We start from the raw sequence: 19456 nt of genomic DNA, 5'->3' as shown, positions 1-19456 counted from the left end.
TCGTGCAAAAATAAAAATTACAAAAAAGTAGTGATTGTGTTCATGGGTTTAATGACCATTCAGAAATTGGATGGCAGAGAGTAAGAAGCTGTTCCTGATTCATTGAGTGTGTGTCTTCTAGTTCCTGTACCTCCTTCCTGATGGTAGCAATGAGAACAGGGCATGTCCTGGGTGATGAGGGTCCTTAATAATGGATGCTGTCTTTTTGAGGCATCGCTCCTTGAAGCTGTTCTCGATATTATGGAGGCTAGTGTCCATGATGGAGCTGACTTTTTACAACTCTCTGTAGCATATTTCAACCCTGTGCAGAAGCACCCCACCCACCCCATCTTCCCCATACCAGACAGTAATGCATCCAGTTAGAATGCTCTCCACGGCACATCTGTAGAAATTTGTGAGTGTTTCAGGTGATGTACCAAGTCCCCTCAAACAAAGTGTAGCGGCTGTCATGCCTTCTTTCTAGCTGCATCAATATGTTGGGCCCAGGATAAACCCTCAGAGATGTTAACACCCAGGAACTTGAAATTGCTTACTATTTCCACTTCTGATCCCTCTTTGAGGACAGGTGTGTGCTCCCTCATCTTACCCTTTCTGAAGCCCACAATCAGTTCTTTATTCAGTCAATATTCAGTCTCCAAATCTACCAACCAACCGCTTGAGAAATGCTGCAGTCTGAAGGAGCTAACTCATGACAGGGCTGTAAATTGCTGAATGTATATTGCTCATAAAAGCAGGGTTTCACTTTACTCTGGTATTTACTATATTATTCAAAATGAAAGTTGCCTATGATTCATTGGGCCAGAGGTTTTACTCATTTTCAGTTTTGGAGAGAACTGTCACACGATTCAGTATTTGGCTGAATATGAAGTTTAAAATTGTCTGTGATTGCGCATTTATAAAGAAGCTGAAGTGTGCATCGAGGCCTCATGGAGTTCTTTAGCTTTTGAACATGTATTTTGCTGGTCCAAACATGCATGTTTTGCCGCATGATCTGGTTGCAGGCAAGGACCATTACACTAGAATTGGCACTGATATCAGCAATTAAGGTTTAACTAAGAGCTTGAGCAGGTTTTGTTTTTGAAAATGGTGCTTTCAGTTAAAAAGATGATCAATATTGTTAGCAGATGTGAGTGAATGAAGTAATGACCAGAAACTGCATGTAGCACTGCTCTGCACACTTTACTGCACTATCCCACGTCACTGAAACCACAAATTAACAGCAATTTAAATAGCCTTTTCTTCCCGTCCTGACGCTCAAAGTATTTCCTGTAGCTGCTGGTTGGTAATTGAGCCCAGAATAAACCCCACATTCAAAATAACATCCAGTAAGGATCCTTCAATTTTACAGAAGCTAAATAGCCATCAACTTTCAAAGTTACGCGAGAGGACTGTAACACTGTAAACAGATTTGGTTTCAAGCCTGGGCTTAGTCCTGTGAGGTCTTAATTTAGGAACCTTAATGTCAGTGTATGTTGCTGGGATATAAAGAAAACACTTTCTTGGCAAGAGTGGAGATTTTGGTTAATTCACAAACAGAAACTGGTATAAGAGACTTGGGATTGGTTAACACACATGATGCATAGGGAGCAACAAATAGTCTGCTGGAATTACTCAGTGGGTCAAGCATCATCAGTGGGAGGAAAGAAACTGTTGACGTTTTGGATTGAATAATATGTTGCATCAGGAAAGCTAGCACTATCGCCAAAGATACCTGCCACTTAAGTCATTCCCTTTTTTCTCTTCTACTGAGAGATTGAAAATCTGGGCAACCAGACTTTAGAACAGCTTTTTCTGCATTGCAGTCCCAATTCTGAACCCATCACCTTTAACCCTTCCTTCCTGATGCCACGTTCCCAATCCCTAATTCCATCTCATTCATCTTTACCACTTTAGCACTAGTCTACACCATTCTGTTATTGTTGGACTTGTCACTTACTTATTGTTGTGTTTATTATTACCCTGGTGATAATTAGAAAGAAATTTTATTTCACCCTGGATTATATGAAAATAAAGTTAAAGTGAATCTGAAAGAAAACATAGCTTAAAGGGAAAAGCAGAGAATCTTGCTTCTTTGGTCATTGCAACATTTGTATTTATAGCTGAAAGGCTTTTATTGCATCTCATGGCTCCCAAATGTGCTGGCATCATGTCATTACAGACCTTCTCTAGGATGCTCCAACCTCAAGCGTCCTCTGCACAAAAAAGCCACCTCCCACACACAGTCCCCTCCAGATGTCTGTATAGTTTCCACCATTCCCCTGGGAGGATACTCAGATTCCAGGACCCATCCTAGTAGCATCCACTTAATCCTTGCTAGTCTTTGTGGTTTAAGTTGTGGGCAGAACTTCCTGAGGTCAGAACTGTGAGGAAAGGTGAACAAGGTTTTAGTGGCAATTTCTTTTTATGTACCTTATGTGGCCTTATGTAGAAGGAGTCAATTTTAGAAAACCTAGGCACATTTATTTCTCCTACATTTACACACTTAGTCCAGCGGTTGTGGAGCATACGGATCTCTTCTTTGTAGCAGTCAGTTTCTTGTACCTCCAGGTGGTCCACAGCAGGGGTGATTGATAAGTTCGTGGCCTAATGTGGAAGGACATGAGTTATTAACTTCAAACTTTCTGCATTTTCACTCATGTAACGAGAGCTGTATAACTCATCTCCTCCTACCTTAGGCCACAAACTTATCAATCACCCCTGCTGTGGACCACCTGGAGGTCGAAGACACTCTTGTTACATGCATGTGCAGTTCAACTCTTTGAGTGATAATGCAGAAAGTTTGAAGTTAATAACTCATCTCCTTCTACTATAAGCCATGAACTTATCAATTACCCCTGCTGTGGACCACTTCTACAAAGAAGGGATCCGTATGCTCCACGACCACTGGACGAAGTGTGTACATGGAGGAGGGGACTATGTTGAAAGATAAATGTGCTAGGTTTTCTAAAATTGACTCCTTCTACCTTAGGCCACAAACTTATCAATCACCCCTCGTATTTTACTAATTTCTGATCAGATGAATGTGAAAGCTTCACAATTGAGTTTATTGCCGTATGTACAATAAGTACGTGTATGCACAGGTACAATAAAAAACTGATGTGAAGCAGCATGATGGGTACAAAGTTTCAGATTTATTTATTTAGAAACAGCACGGAATAGGCCCTTCTGGCCCTTTGAACCACGCCACCCAGCAATCCCCCGATAATTTAATCATGGAACAATTCACAGTGACTAATTAACCTACCAACTGGTATGTGCTTGGACTGTGGTTGAAACTGGAGGAAACCCATGCGGTTACGGGCAGAACGTACAAAGTTCAAACAGGCAGCAGTGGGACACGGCCTTATCAAGAAAAACATAAATTATACAAAATTATATGTGTGGGCGCATGGCCAAGTGGTTAAGGCATTTGACTAGTGATCTGAAGGTCGTGAGTTCGAGCCCCAGCCGAGGCAGCATGTTGTGTCCTTGAGCAAGGCACTTAATCACACATTGCTCTGCGATGACACTGGTGCCAAGCTATAAGGGTCCTAATGCCCTTCCCTTGGACAGCATTGGTGTTGTGGAGAGGGGAGACTTGCAGCATGGGCAACTGCCGGTCTTCCATACAACCTTGCCTAGGCCTGCGTCCTGGAGCGTGAAGACTTTCCGGGTGCAGATCCATGGTCTCGCAAACTAACGGATGCCTTAACATACAGGAAAGAACACAATTAGAACAAAAAATAACGAAGTCCTTTGTAGTGCAAAGTGTCGCTGTATTGAGGTAGTGATTAGCGTCACAAGTAGTTTGAAAGGAAGTCACTGTATTGTGGGACTTCAGGTTTCAGCACTTACTGTTCGGTGGTGGCTGTGAGAAACTGGTAAGGCCTGGATGGCGGTGATCTTTGATAGATGTTGCCTTCTTGTCAATACAGTATTGCCAATGGCGGGAATGGATGTGCCACTGATATATTGGGCTGAGTCCACTGCTTTCTCACAGCTTTGTATAATCCCGTAAGCAACGAGTCAGGATACCTTCTGCACGATTTGAATCTTCTCTTTTTGCAGGATTTCTTTTGGCAGTTTGGCCTCTTATTTTTGAGGGGATCTGCTGAAACCACCTGGGAAGTGGGTGATGGGGATGCCAGTTTGAGCCTGCCCTCTCAAGGGGCTTGTTTGGCAGAGTTGTGCACCAATCTGCATTGATCACAGGAAATACGTGGCTCACCCTTTAATGACATTCAGTTCAAATTTACAGAAACACAATAAGCTGATTCTTCTGGGAGGAAACAAGTAAAAACTGTGACAAAGCAGTGTGGACGACAATCTCACAGGGCACAAAATTTGGGCACTGTATTATCTGGATATGCTGGGCTTTGGAGAAATTGCGCTGATGTGCATTTAAATCTTGCATCAAAATGAAATCCCTGTGAGTGACTTGTGTAGCTGCCCCAGGAAGTTTACAGTGTGTTGGCTTCATTTTTCAGTGACAACGTGCATCTGTTGTGTATTACACTGTGTGGTTGTGTAGAAGGAAGAAGTAAGTTAGCTGTTCTTAATCATGATGCCTACTTGAAAACAATTTCATTCAAATCTAAATAACAAAATTCAATTGGTGGCTTAGGAAAAAAGGTGCATTCCTGGAATTCTACGGAGACCTTGCCAAACAATGAAGCTATGTGAATTTGATTTCAGAGCTAGGGAGAGCCTTCCATTTTTTTTCTCAGTTTTGAGCAGTTTCTGGGAGCCAACTGTCAATGAAGAATCAGAACACAAATTTAATGTAGTAGGTGACTGGCATACTGCGCTGACTGACAATAGGGATTTTGCATTAAGTGGGAGTTGGCAGACCTGGTTCATGTTCTGCAGCTGACACGTTACTGGAGTAGGAACGTTATTTTTTTATGATGGTTTAACCACGAGGTTTTGTGTAGCAATCTCTTCCTGTGGCAGCCACCTGGCAACATTTATATAATCTCAAATGAGAAGTGGCTAATGTAATCTCAGGCCTGAAGGGAAGTGATTGGCTGATTTTTATCTGAGGGGGGATTTGTTACTAGCATGGAACTAGAGTTCAGGCATACATAACGCTTTCCCCAATGCATTCTTAACCCTGGACAGATTGTATGCTCTGTGCATATTAAAAGTGCTCAAAATAATCACAAAAGCCGTTCCATTGAAACTTATTCAGCATTATTATGTGGTGCTATTATTTTTATTATAAATCAATATAAATCAGTTATTACTACAGTTCAAAGAACATTTATTATCAAAGTATGCATCAATTATATTGCCCTGAGGTTTGCCTACATATGGGCAGCCACAAAACAAAGATACCCAAAAAAACATAAAAACAAAGACCATCAAACAGCCAATGTGCAGAGAAAACAAATCATGCAAACAATAAGGGTAAGCAAATAGCGTTCTGAACTGAAGTCCACAACCAGCCACAGACCCTTAGTTCAGCGCAGAGCTGAATAAACATCTTAGAGCAGCATGCTGAACCAGCACGTCCCTCACCTCGGGACCCGACACCCCACACCCTGACCTTTGCAACGTGCTCCGGTGTCTAAATCGACGTCCAAACATCAGGTTTAGTCACCATGAGGCCTGGACCCTGCTGCCTCAGTTTGGCCTGTACCCAACCTTTATACCTGAAAGGTATCATCAGAAATTTTAGAGAGGTCTATCAAAATGTTAGGAAAGTGAGCAAGAGTAAAAAAAATGCTAAGGTTGAAGGATCAGTCTGTGACATAGTTTTGAGGAAGCCTTTGAAAGGAAGCAGAAATGTGAGATGGAGGACATGAAGTCCGATGTGGAGTGTCATAATGGCTGAAGCCCTGCTGCTCTTCCTCTTGGGTCCGTTACCAGTTACTGAGCAAAGCAAAGGTCACAAACTGGCTTCCATGAGATCCTGATCCATAGTTAGGCCATTGTAAATGGCGGACAGACCAAGAACAAAGGCAAACTCCACAATCGGGGATTGACGCTATTGCTGCAGAATAGTGAGACAGACACCATCCTGACATGGAGAAATATCACTTTGATATTGATAAGAGGAATAAATAGAGTGGACAGCCAGTGCCTTTTCCCCAGGGCACCACTGCTCAGTACAAGAGGACATAGCTTTAAGGGAAGGGGTGGGAAGTTCAAGGGGGATATTAGAGGAGGGTTTTTTACTCAGAGAGTGGTTGGTGTGTGGAATGCACTGCCTGAGTCAGTGGTGGAGGCAGATACACTAGTAAAATTTAAGAGAATGCTAGACAGGTATATGGAGGAATTTAAGGTGGGGGGGTTATATGGGGGGTAGGGTTTAAGGGTCGGCACAACATTGTGGGCTGAAGGGCCTTTACTGTGCTGTACTATTCTATGTTCTATGTTCCTTTCCTCCCTGGGATTTTGGTTACAACAGCACATAGCAAGTAGCTTTATTACACGACCAGAACAATTCAAAAAAGCAGCTCCCCACCATTCTCAGTCAGAAAATTAGGCTTTGCCAGCAACAACCAAATCAGGAAAAGTTTTTCCCCATTCTAACACAGTGTTCATTTTAGGGACACAGATCTAGATTAAGGTTTTAGATTGATAACCTTTTGGCTGCAACAGGGAGATGTTTGAAATGAAGTTTAAAATGGCAGAGAGAGCAAAGTTGAAAGTAAATTTATTACCAATGTACAGATATGTCATCATACACGACCGTGAGATACGTTTTCTTATGGACGTTTATAGAATAATAACCATAGATTCAATGAAGGTTTATGATCAGGTGAGATTGAATGTTTCAAGTAGTAGTGATGCTATGAATGACAAAAGGTATGTCTAGGGAAAGTGCAGTTGGAAGATAAGTGAAATATGCGATTACAGGAAGGTGGGAGAGAAAAACTGAATATGAGTGACAAGGCTGGTATAGTGGACTGTATTCAATGATTTCAGTGTTGAATCTAGAAGGCTGTAATGTACCAAGTCAGATGATAAGGTGCTAGTCCTTGAGCTTTGCACTCAGCTCTAGCTGCTCATTCCTGCTGATCATCTGCTGTAGCTTCCTCAAGCTCCTAGATCCTGTACAATGACTCCCAACACAGGTGAGAACATCAGTATGCTCTTCACTCAGTGCCTGACAGGTTCAACTGTTACTGGGGTCATTCTGAAATTGAACCCCTTGCATGGCTTATGTTGACATCTACTGTGGCATGCTGTTTGGACTGGACACTGAGTTCATAATAATGGAACTTTGAGGTACAAATTTGTAAAGAGTATCCAGTAGGAGATCAGAAATGATGGTGGAGGGGCATTAGATGGTGGTAGTTCTGTTGAACGGTGGTAGGTACAGTTGAGTGACGTGAAACAAACATGCTACTTTACAACACAACCCTGAATGTTATAAAGCTGTTGCAGGATTAGGAGATGTAGCCATCAGCTTTGGATAAAATGAATTTGAGAAGAGTAGGGAGGTGGAATGCAGAAGACAAAGTATTCAGTAATGTATGCCACCTACATGCCCTCTGTCCTTGAGACAAAGCAAACCACAAGGTCTGCGTTTGTTGTGTATGTCAGCTTAACCACTCCATGTACTCATGACTTCCACTTTCTCACCACTATAAACATATTTTTCCTAAATTTGTGATAGGATTTACCAGTAGAAAACAGAGGAACAGTGTAACAATGCAGCAGTTAACAGTACGTAACAGTTAAAATGAAAACAATTCTCCTTCTCCTGAGCCAACAGTTTTACAACTATAACTAATCACTGTTCAGTGTCTTTGTGATTAAAACAATTTTATCAGGTTCATTTTCAGGAAATAACGATTTGTGCAAGACTTTACAGGCTGCAGTGACAATAATATTTCCTGTGACTGTTTGCAGGTACATGACATTCTGCTGTTCAACATCTGCCAAGTGATCTCCCCAGTGCCCCTGCCCCTGCCCCTGCCCCCTGCCCCTGCCCCTGCCCCTGCCCCTGCCCCTGCCCCTGCCCCTGCCCTTGCATGCTGAATACATGTGAAATTTCAATTTTCAGCATCGTTCGTTTGGAAGTGTATCTTGGTTTGTGACTGACAAAGTAGTGTGGTGTCTTTCCCCAGTGTTCCCTTCACGTGTCCAAATATAACCAGCATTTCTCTTTGTAGAATGCAAGATACAGGGTGCCTGGAAGCAGTTGTGACATGACAAATATGTTGGTGAGGAAACATTAGTCAAAAAAGACAGGTGGACATTCCATGAAATCTCTATATAATCTCTGAAGGAACGTAATAGAGTTTATTTTTTATTTTCACCACTTGGATGATATTTTGTTGTAGTGAGTTGTATGCCAATTATAGAACCCATCTGGTTTCCATTTCATAGTAACCAATGGAATGAAAATTGGGCAGGCTTTGCATTGGAATCACAGTCCAGAGCACCACATTATCGCCTGTGCAGTGTCATTTAGCTGAGCTCATTTCAGGGGGACCTACAGAGAAATTTTTGACTCTCAGTGGTTTCACCAGTCTTAAGATGGCAGAAAAACAAACGATGATACCAATGTCAATGATGATCCCCGTACATATATCAGAATGTCAGGCTTGGAGATCAGTAAGCCTTTTTTGCATCTCATACACTCAGTGGCCACTTTACTTGTACCTCCTGTACCTAATAAAGTGGCCACAGTGTGTATGTTCATGGTCTGCTGCTGTAGCCCATCCACTTCAAGGTTTGTGTTGCGCATTCAGAGATGCTGTTCTGCACACCACTGTTGTAGCGTGTGGTTATTTGAGTTACTGCTGTCTTCCTCTCAGCTTGAACCAGTCTGGTCATTCTCCTCTGACTTTTCTCATTAACAAAACATTTTCGCTCACAGAATTGCCACTCACTGAATTTTTTGTTGTTTTTCACATCATTCTCTGTGAACACTGGAGAGAGTTGTGTGTGAAAATCTCAGCAGATCAGTACTCAAAGTATCCTGTTTGAAACCAACAAGTATTCCATGGCCAAAGTCACTTAGATTTATATTTCTTCAGCATTCTGATGTTTCATCTGATCAACAACTGAACCTCTTGATCATGTCTGCATGCTTTTATGCATTGAGTTGCTGCCCATGATTGGCTGATTAAATAATTACATTAATGATCAGGTGTACAAATGTACCTAATAAAGTGGCTACTGATTGTATACAGTAATTGCTAAAGAACAGAGACCGTAAGACAAAGGAGCAGAATTAGGCTATTCAGCCCATTGAGTTTGCTCTGCTGTTCCACATGGCTGATTTAGTTCCCCTCTCAACCCTGCCTTCTTCCTGTAACCTTTTATGACCATTTTAACTATACCCAGTGACTAGGTCACCACAGCCACTTGTGGCAATGAATTCCACAGCTTCACCACCTTCTGGCTAAAGAAATGCCTCCTCATTGTTATTTTAAAGGGATTTCCTTGTATTCTGAGCCTGTTCCTCATTACGTCATCAAATTACACTGAGATCAGAATCATTTATCTGAACTGTTCAAATTTACTAAAATAACTTTTAAGACCCAAATTTACTCCTACTGTTTTACTATTTTGATCAGTTGAATGCATGAGTGCATATTGGAGTCTTGCACCTCTCCAGGATTTAGCCTGCACTTCTGTTGTGTAGCTCCATAGTTAAGAGCACTGATTCATATGAACTTTTATTACAATTAATTATATTGTTTGCATCATAACAACATTTTAAAGACATCTGAATAAGTACAGGGATGGCAAAGGTTCAGAAGGATATGGATCCAATGCAGGCAAATTGGTGGACATCTTGGTTGGCATGAGCCTGAGGGCCTGTTCCCATGTGTTACTCTAGCAATCAGAATAAAACTGGAAAGGAAGGGAATAGCACCTTGTTAGATGCAATAGGCTACCATTGCAGATTAGACCGATGAATGCTTTGTTGGAAGGCTTGTGGTCATAAAATTCGGTGGTACCAAGGCCTTGAGTGCCAGCTGTGGCAGAGTAGGCTTTACATGGGCAAGTCCTTTCCATTGTGGAGCTTAAGAAGAAAGTCAGATAAGTACAAGGTAGGTTAAGAGGTATATGGGCAAATGCAAGTTGAGGTTTGGAGTTGGCTTGGGTTGTGGAGGTGGAGAGAAGGAGGAGGGTTGGAGATCCTGAAGTGGTTCGTTATGCTGAGTAGGGAGTTGTCAGGCTAAGGATTGAAATGTGGGATAGGGTCCATTACAGAAATTAGCAAGTTACAAAAGATACAAACAATGGATTTCACGGTATGTTTTGATGTACATATGACAAGTAAACCTACTCTTTAATCTTTAAGGGAGTTGAGTGGGAATGGATAGAGCTGCGGTGGAGTGGGAGAATGAGGGGGAAAGGGGGAGGCCACGATGAGATGTGTGAATCAGACGGGCTAGATTTAATAGGTGTAGGGTGCAACTGGGCAGAGAGCTTGGAAGTGTATGTAGGTGAATTGTGAGTAGAGGGGTAGACAAGGGGTGGATGAGGGTGTTGAACAGGTCAGGAGCCAGTGGGATGTGGTAAGCAGTTGACTGGCGTGGGGGTGTGGGGAGCCTGAGAGCAGCTGGGTAACGCATTACTTAAAGGTATGTTCTCACTGCCAGATTCCAGTGACTGGGAGCTGCCTATAATGTTCCAACAATTCTTGCGAGCCTGATTGAATTTTTTTTGAGGATGTGACTAAACACATTGATGAGGTAGCGCCGTAGATGTAGTGTGTATGGATTTCAGCAAGGCATTTGACAAGGTACCCCATGCAAGGCTTATTGAGAAAGTAAGGAGGCATGGGGTCCAATGGGAAATTGCTTTGTGGATCCAGAACTGGCTTGCCCACAGAAGGCAAGGAGTGGTTGTAGATGGGTCATATTCTGCATGGAGGTTGGTGACCAGTGGTGTGCCTCAGAGCTCTGTTCTGGGATCCCTACTCTTTGTGATTTTTATAAATGACGTAGATGAGGAAGTGGAGGGATGGGTTAGTAAGTTTGCTGATGACACAAAGATTGGGGTGTTGTGGATAATGTGGAGGGCTGTCAGAGGTTAGAACCATAGAACACTACAGCACAGAAACCAGGCCATTCGGCCCTTCTAGTTTGTGCCGAAACATTATTCCGCTAGTCCCATTGACCTGCATCCAGTCCATAACCCTCCAGACCTCTCCCATCCATGTACCTATCCAATTTATTCTTAAAACTTAAGAGTGAGCCCGCATTTACCATGTCAGATTACAGCTCGTTACATACTCCCACCACTCTCTGAGTGAAGTTACCCCTAATGCTCCCCCTAAACCTTTCCCCTTTCACCCTAAAGCCATGTCCTCTTGTATTTATCTCTCCTAGTCTAAGTGGAAAGAGCCTATTCACATTCACTTTGTCTATACCCCTCATAATTTTGTAAACCTCTATCAAATCTCCCTTCATTCTTCTACGTTCCAAGGAATAAAGTCCTAACCTGTTCAATCTTTCCCTGTAACTCAACTCCTGAAGACGCGGCAACATCCTAGTAAATCTCCTCTGCACTCTTTCAACCTTATTGATATTCTTCCTATAGTTAGGTGACCAGAACTGTACACAATACTCCAAATTTGGCCTCACCAATGTCTTATACAACCTCCCCTTAACATCCCAACTCCTATGCTCAATACTTTGATTTATGAATGCCAGGATGCCAAAAGCCTTCTTTACAACCCTGTCTACCTGTGATGCCACAGGTTACAGTGGGACGTGGATAGGATGCAGAACTTGGCTGAGAAGTGGCAGATGGAGTTCAACCCAGATAAGTGTGAGGTGGTTCATTTTGGTAAGTCAAATATGATGACAGAATATAGTAATAATGGTAAGACTCTTGGCAGTGTGGAGGATCAGCGGGATCTTGGGGTCCAAGTCCATAGGACACTCAAAGCTGCTACGCAGGTTGACTGTGTGGTTAAGAAGGCATATGGTGCATTGGCCTTCATCGACCGCGGGATTGAGTTTAAGAGCTGAGAAGTAATGTTTGAGCTATATAGGACCCTGGTCAGACCCCACTTGGAGTACTGTGCTCATTTATGGTCACCTCACTACAGGAAGGATGTGGAAACCATAGAAAGGGTGCAGAGGAGATTTACAAGGATGTTGCCTGGATTGGGGAGCATGCCTTATGAGGCAGGTTGAGTGAACTTGGCCTTTTCTCCTTGGAGCGATGGAAAATGAGAGCTGACCTGATAGAGGTGTATAAGATGATGAGAGGCATTGATCATGTGGATAGTCAGAGGCTTTTTCCTAGGGCTGAAATGGCTAACATGACAGTTTTAAGGTGCTTGGAAGTAGGTACAGAGGAGATGTCAGGGAAAGTTTTTTTTACTGGAGTGGTGAGTGCGTGGAATGGGCTGCCGGCAACAGTGGAGGCGGATACGATAGGGTCTTTGTAAAGACTCCTGAATATGTACATGGAGCTGAGAAAAATAGAGGGCTATGGGTAACTTCTAAAGTAATATCTAAAGTAAGTACATGTTTGGCACAGCATTGTAGGCCAAAGGGCCTGTATTGCTCTGTAGGTTTTCTCTGTTTCTATGCTGATGTGGGTTTCAGTGTGTTGGGAAGGCTAGTTTCCAGGTGAGTGGTTGCCTTTACTCATTACCTGGACTTGTTGGACCAGAATCCCAAATCTCACAAGCTCATCTAGTCCTCTGTTTGTCAGCACATCAAACAGGTGGAGGAATAGAAAGGAAAATCATATAATCTTTGAGCTTGTCGTAAGCCCCTGGTTTTCCTTTATGTTTGATGTTTGATGTTTGAAGTTGAGAAACACACAAAAGCATGCCATGCAATCCAATTTCCTGTCAAAATCAAAGATCATTCTTGGTTTTGCCCACGCTCTCTAATAAGCTCGAGAATCCTGATCACATTGTTGCATATTCTGCAAAAAACATAACAAAAAGTTGGCTATACTTGAAAAGAAAAAAATGGGTTTATGAGGCTCCGTGACATATCATCACAATATCCCAAGGTCCTTAGAGCTGGTGTATTTCTTTAAGCAACTACATGCTATTTTCTCTATATCCCTGCGTTTGCAGAGTTGTGTGGTGTGCTTGCTTTGCAGCAATGCAATATTATCCCAAACAATCTTAAACACTCAGTGTGCCAACTTAAAAACTGAGCATGTGCATAATTCACCTCTGCTCCATCTGCCGAAAGTGGAATTTCCCAGTCGCCAACAATTTTAATTCCTATCCCCATTCCCATTCCGACATGTCGGTCCTAGGCCTTCTGTTTCGCACCGGTAAAGCCACTCTTAGAGGTAGCCTCCAACCTGATGGCATGAACATCAATCCCTTCTTCCACTATTTTCCCCTTCTCCTTCTATTCCCCACTCCGGCCTCTTACCTCCCCTTCTTCCCATTCTCTCATGGCCCACTCTCCTCTCCTATCAGATTCCTTCTCCACCTGGGTTCACCTATCACCTTCTACCTAGTCCTTCTTCTCCTCCCCCACCTTTTCAGTCTGTCATCTTCCCCCTTCCCTTCCAGTCCTGAAGAAGGGTCTCGGCCTGAAAAGTCGACTGTTTATTCATTTCCATAGACACTACCTGCCCTGCTGAGTTCCTCCAGCATTTTGTGTGTGTCGCTGTGGAGTTCCAGTATCTGCAGAAGCACTTGTGTTCTTGCACTTAGTTTGTATGTTGCCTTGCAGTAAAGTGTTACTCTTTGGATAGCATCCCTGTTTCCATGAAGACTTACTAAGTAACAATGAGGGTGGCAGTTTTATTTCTTAAAACATGCTTCTGGGAGTTTTAGATTAAAAAATTGAATGTTTTTGCTGGAAATCTGAAGTATAAGCAGAAAATACTGGAAACACTCAGGCAGCTTCTGCGGAAAGAGAAACAGGGGTTAACTTTTCAGTTTGATATTTTAGATGAGTTTATCATACCAACACAATTTTCTTGTGGTGTTAATGAATAAACAATATATTGACATGAAAATTGATATAGCTGTTCAATTATGAGTCAGGATGTTATAACAAGTTTTATTGAAGCGATGGAGAGCACAGTCAAACTGAAAGTTTTTCTTGATATTCTGGTGAAGCTCCACAGATATTGAGGTGAATGGGGTGTATGATGCAACACAATAGGAGGTGCATATAATTATCTATCACAATAGCAAATGATGAAAACACCCACGATAATGGGCTGAGACAGCAAGCTGGGTTGTAAAAGTTTTCAGCAATGATGTTCCAGATTTGGTTGTTGCCACATTGTTCAAAGGCACAGAACAATACAGTGAATGCATTGACATCGGAACAGATGTATGCAAATCTAGATTTCAAGATTCGTGCACATTGAGACATTCAGTGAAATGCATCATGTATGTTAACAATAAACGCTCCCGAGGGTGTGCTGGGGGCAGCCTGTGAGTGTCGCCATGCCTTCCAGCGCCGATAGAGTGTTCTCACACTGTTTGGCAGAATCACACAGAACACAACAAGCAATAAAACAACACCAGAACTAGCCCCATTCCTCCCTCCCACCCATGCACCTACACAGCCCTCTAACCCCAGGGCAGGCTCTAAGGAGCAGAGTTGACAAGGAATTGGATGTGCCTTTTGAAAGCTAGCCAGTATGAGTGGGCCAGGTCAACAGGGGTTGTGCCTGCTGTGTGGAAACTGTGACATGGCTGTGTGGAGGTTATCAGGCATAACAAATTAAACCATAATGATAAACAATGTTTACTTCACAAGAGTGACAGGCCCTTCAGCCCAACTTGTCTGTGCTGACCCAGTTGCCAATCTGAGGTAGCCCTGATTGCCTCTGTTTGGCCCATATCGCTCGTGAGGACAGGGCTAACAGAATGAAAAATATTGCACAAAAGTTAATCAGCATCAGGCACAAAAGGCTCTATACATATATGACATCCACTGATACAGTCATGACTTCAGCCAAGATGTTCTGAGCCACACAGGGTAAAATCTTGCAAGGACTGGAACTGCTGCTTGTTTAACAAAGTTTGCCATCAATACCGAGGAAGAAATGTTAGTCATTATAAACATGAGAAAGTCTGCAGATGCTGGGAATCGATAGAAACACACATAAGATGCTGGAGGAGCTCAGCAGGCCAGGCAGCATCTGTGGAAAAGAGTAAGCAGTCAATATTTTGGGCTGAGGCCCTTCTTCAGTCCTGATGCAGGGTCTTGTCCTGAAATGTCGACTGTTTATTCTTTTCATAGATGCTGACTGGCCTGCAGAGTTGCTACGGTTAGTCATTGTTTCTGTGTAAGGAAGTAATGAAATTGGATTACATGTTTTTTTTTAATTGGAAATTAATCTTTTCTCATGTTACATTTCCCCCTGCAGAAAAATTGAGTACTTTAGGATACTGAACCCCTATTTCCTGTCTGAATGCAAAGCCGTGAGGAACCCAGATATTTGTCGTGCAGTATGATGTCATTCCTTTGTGCAAAGCTCATTTACAGCGTTACCAGGAGAAATTAGGTTACATTTTTCTGCCTCAGATACATCTTGTATACGAGTTTTCTGCAATTCAATTGCAATGTACTGCCTATTTATGTGTAAGTTGGTAAACATCATTTATAATACTCAAGGAACTCTGCAGGTTAGGCAACATCTATGGAAAAGAGTATAGTTGATGTTTTGGGCTGAGACCCTTCAGCAGGACTGGAGAAAAAAAGACGAGGAATCAGAGATAGAGGGTGGGGGGGGAGGGGAGCAGGAAACACAAGATGACAGGTGAAACTGGGGGGGTGGTGAGGGGAGTGAAGGAAAGAGCTGGGAAGTTGATCAGTGAAAGAGTTGCAGGGCTGGAGAAGGGGAAATCTTTCCCAACTGTTTGGTTCATCCCTCTCCCCTCCTGGTTTCACCTATCACCTTGCATTTCTCCCTCTATCCCCACCCCCCCAACCCCCCAACCTTCTATCTCTGACTACTCATATTTTTTTCTCCAGTCCTGATGAAGGGTCTCGAGCTGTACTCTTTTCCATAGATGCTGCCTGGCTTGCTGAGTTCCTCCAGTATTTTGTGTTTTATTTGGATTTCCAGCATCTGCAGATTTTCTCTTGTTTATCATTTGTAATAGCCCTGACCCCTGCACGATACCACTTCTCAGCAGTTTGAGTGATTCCCTCTGTATCTCACTGACAGATGAAATCGTTGGGCAGGTAACTGCAAAAAGAGTTGAGGCAGTTGTGACATTCATCCCAGAAACAGCAAGGTCAGTTACTTTCTGCCCATTATGCTACTGACAGCAAGGAAGTTCCTCCGTCTCTGGTGGTGTTCGGGGCTTCTTTCATTGTGTCAATAACTTCCTCTCAGGTTTTCACTACAGTCCCAGGTGGAGGCTCAGAAATACTGTCACACACAGATGTAGAATGATTCTTCATTGCTGTTTCCGAGACAGTTTTGTTTGACCAGTCAGGGTCGTTAGCCCCGAGCTGAACTCCCAAACATGGAAGACTGGTGGACCACTCTTAGTCTGGCCTGTACCCTTTGACCTCTTTGGCATGGGTGACCCTACCAAGAGCCAAAGCATAAAGCCCTGACTCTAGCCAACGTAGTTCTAAACTCTACGACAAGTTTGTTGTCCTCTTGGAGGAATAAGGTCAATAAATTACTATTATTGCAGTTGTCCCCAGGAGGCATATCCGGGCCTCTGAAGTCAAGTGAGATTCTGACCTCCGGTGTTGTCTCTGTGAAGTTTACATGGGTTTTCCACCAGTTCCCTCCTACATCCCAAAGACATGTGGGTTGGTAGAGTCATTGGCTGCTGTAAATCTCCCCTGGTGCAGCTACCTATTAGGATGACTACATGGTCAAGTTAATCTGCTCTGACAGGGAATGGGACTGATGGGATATGCTTAATGGGACTAATTGGGACAGAGTCTCAATGGGACTAATGGCCTCCCTCTATGTCATAAGAAAAACTGAGGAGAAAGAAGGAAATCTTTATTCCTCAAGAAAAATCATGAAGCTTTACGTTTGTAAAAGCTGAAATGTCATGCTGTTGCTGGTATTGCTTGTGGAAAGGAAAACACTGAACATTTTAAAATTAAATGACATTTCATGATTCGCACCACCACGCAACCACAAAATCTAAAGGATATCAGCCGTAAGACAACATTCTCAGACCGCGAGGCATCTCGTTCTATTTTCTCCTTATCTTGCTCCTGTATCAGCCGTTGCTGATTCACGTGGGTACAATCCGCAAGTGTCAGCAAATGTCAGGCTAGTTTCATCTCTGTGCAGATCACCTTCAGCAAGTTCTTGCTCCAAGACTGATGACAGATAGCATAATGAAAACGGTAAACGTTTTGGAATGACTGTGCTTCTAGCACTGTTTGTTATTTGATTATTTTTGGGTTTCACCATAAAAGGTCTTTTGCTTGAATGCCCAAACACAAGTTGATTTGATTTCCATTGCAAAAGTACTTTCAGTGAGGTAGGAAGGAGTAGAGCGAGTCTGGTCAAACTTAATGTTACAGCAACACACATCAAAGTTGCTGGTGAACGCAGCAGGCCAGGCAGCATCTGTAGGAAGAGGTGCAGTCGACGTTTCAGGCCAAGACCCTTCGTCAGGACTAACTGAAGGAAGAGTGAGTAAGGGATTTGAAAGTTGGAGGGGGAGGGGGAGATCCAAAATGATAGGAGAAGACAGGAGGGGGAGGGATGGAGCCAAGAGCTGGACAGGTGATTGGCAAAAGGGGATACGAGAGGATCATGGGACAGGAGGTCTGGGAAGAAAGACAAGGGGGGGGGGACCCAGAGGATGGGCAAGAGGTATATTCAGAGGGACAGAGGGAGAAAAAGGAGAGTGAGAGAAAGAATGTGTGCATAAAAATAAGTAACAGATGGGGTACGAGGGGGAGGTGGGGCCTAGCGGAAGTTAGAGAAGTCAATGTTCATGCCATCAGGTTGGAGGCTACCCAGACGGAATATAAGGTGTTGTTCCTCCAACCTGAGTGTGGCTTCATCTTTACAGTAGAGGAGGCCATGGATAGACATGTCAGAATGGGAATGGGATGTGGAATTAAAATGTGTGGCCACTGGGAGATCCTGCTTTCTCTGGCGGACAGAGCGTAGATGTTCAGCAAAGCAGTCTCCCAGTCTGCGTCGGGTCTCGCCAATATATAAAAGGCCACATTGGGAGCACCGGACGCAGTATATCACCCCAGTCGACTCACAGGTAAAGTGTTGCCTCACCTGGAAGGACTGTTTGGGGCCCTGAATGGTGGTAAGGGAGGAAGTGTAAGGGCATGTGTAGCACTTGTTCCGCTTACACGGATAAGTGCCAGGAGGGAGATCAGTGGGGCGGGATGGGGGGGACGAATGGACAAGGGAGTTGTGTAGGGAGCGATCCCTGCGGAATGCAGAGAGAGGGGGGGAGGGAAAGATGTGCTTAGTGGTGGGATCCCGTTGGAGGTGGCGGAAGTTACGGAGAATAATATGTTGGACCCGGAGGCTGGTGGGGTGGTACCTGTCCTTTAACCAGACAGAGGTGTTGTAACTATGTCTGGAGAATCCTGGGCATTATGGGAGAGTCCATAATGTGCCTTTTAATGAGATTATGGGAATTGAACATTTACATCTGGCAGATTATCTCAAAAGAGAACACAAAGACAGGATAAAATGCCGCAGAGTCAGTATTTCGGTGGCCAAACATTTTAATTCCCATTCCCATTCCAAAGTTTCAATCCATGGTCTTCTCTTGTTCCAAGGTGAGGCCACCTCAGGGTGGAGGAGCAACACCTTATATTCCAGCTTGATGGCATGAATATCAATTTCTCCTTCCGTTGAACAAAATGTTCCACCCCTTCCTCTATTCCCTACTCTTACCTTTTATTTCTTTCACCTGCCTGTTACTTCCTCCTGTGCCCCCTCCTCCTTCCCTTTCTTCCATTGTATACTCTCCTCTCCTATCAGACGTCTTCTTCTCCAGCCCTTGACCTTTCCCACCCACCTGGCTTCACCTGTCACCTTCCAGCTAGCCTCTTTCCCCTCCCCCCCACCTTTTTATTCTGGCATCATGCCCCTTCCCTCTCAGTACTGAAGAGGGGTCTCGGCCTGAAACATCATCTGTACTCTTTTCCACAGATGCCGCCTGACCTGCTGATTTCCTCCAGCATTTTCTGTATGTTGCTTTGGATTTCCAAAATCAGCAGACTTTCTTGTGTTTGAGAGTCAGCAAAATTCATGTTTAGGTTTGAAATCAGAAGTTTCCTGAATTAATCTGCGATACATGTTATCTATAGGAAAAGCTGTCATTTGAATTCATTAAATCTAGTGTTTGTGAGCTAGCACCAAAAGTTGACCATAGAGATTTTTAGATGATTATAATCATCCAGATGGATGACTTGTATCCATTAGGCTGGGGAGCCAGCCACCTAATCCAGATCATTTCAATCCCAGAACATATGGTTGAGTCAGGGATAAACACAAAATACACTGGAGTAATCAGTAGATGGAAACTAACTGAAAACTGTAACATAAATCAAAATGTTTGGAGAGTTCTGGGTGGATTCATTTC

At 43.4% G+C, this 19456-nt stretch overlaps 1 protein-coding gene across 6 annotated transcripts in view; it reads left to right on the top strand.

Moving 5' to 3' along the window:
- atxn1a (ataxin 1a) overlaps positions 1-19456 on the top strand; it is a 310350-nt gene that overhangs the window by 60795 nt on the left and 230099 nt on the right. The gene's annotated exons all lie outside the window — the stretch shown is intronic.

The sequence above is a fragment of the Mobula birostris genome, chromosome 19 (genome assembly GCF_030028105.1).
Source record: "Mobula birostris isolate sMobBir1 chromosome 19, sMobBir1.hap1, whole genome shotgun sequence".
Taxonomy (NCBI): Eukaryota; Metazoa; Chordata; class Chondrichthyes; order Myliobatiformes; family Myliobatidae; genus Mobula; species Mobula birostris.
The sequence above is the reverse complement of the archived record's forward strand: the minus strand, read 5'-3'. Positions and strand labels throughout refer to the sequence as shown.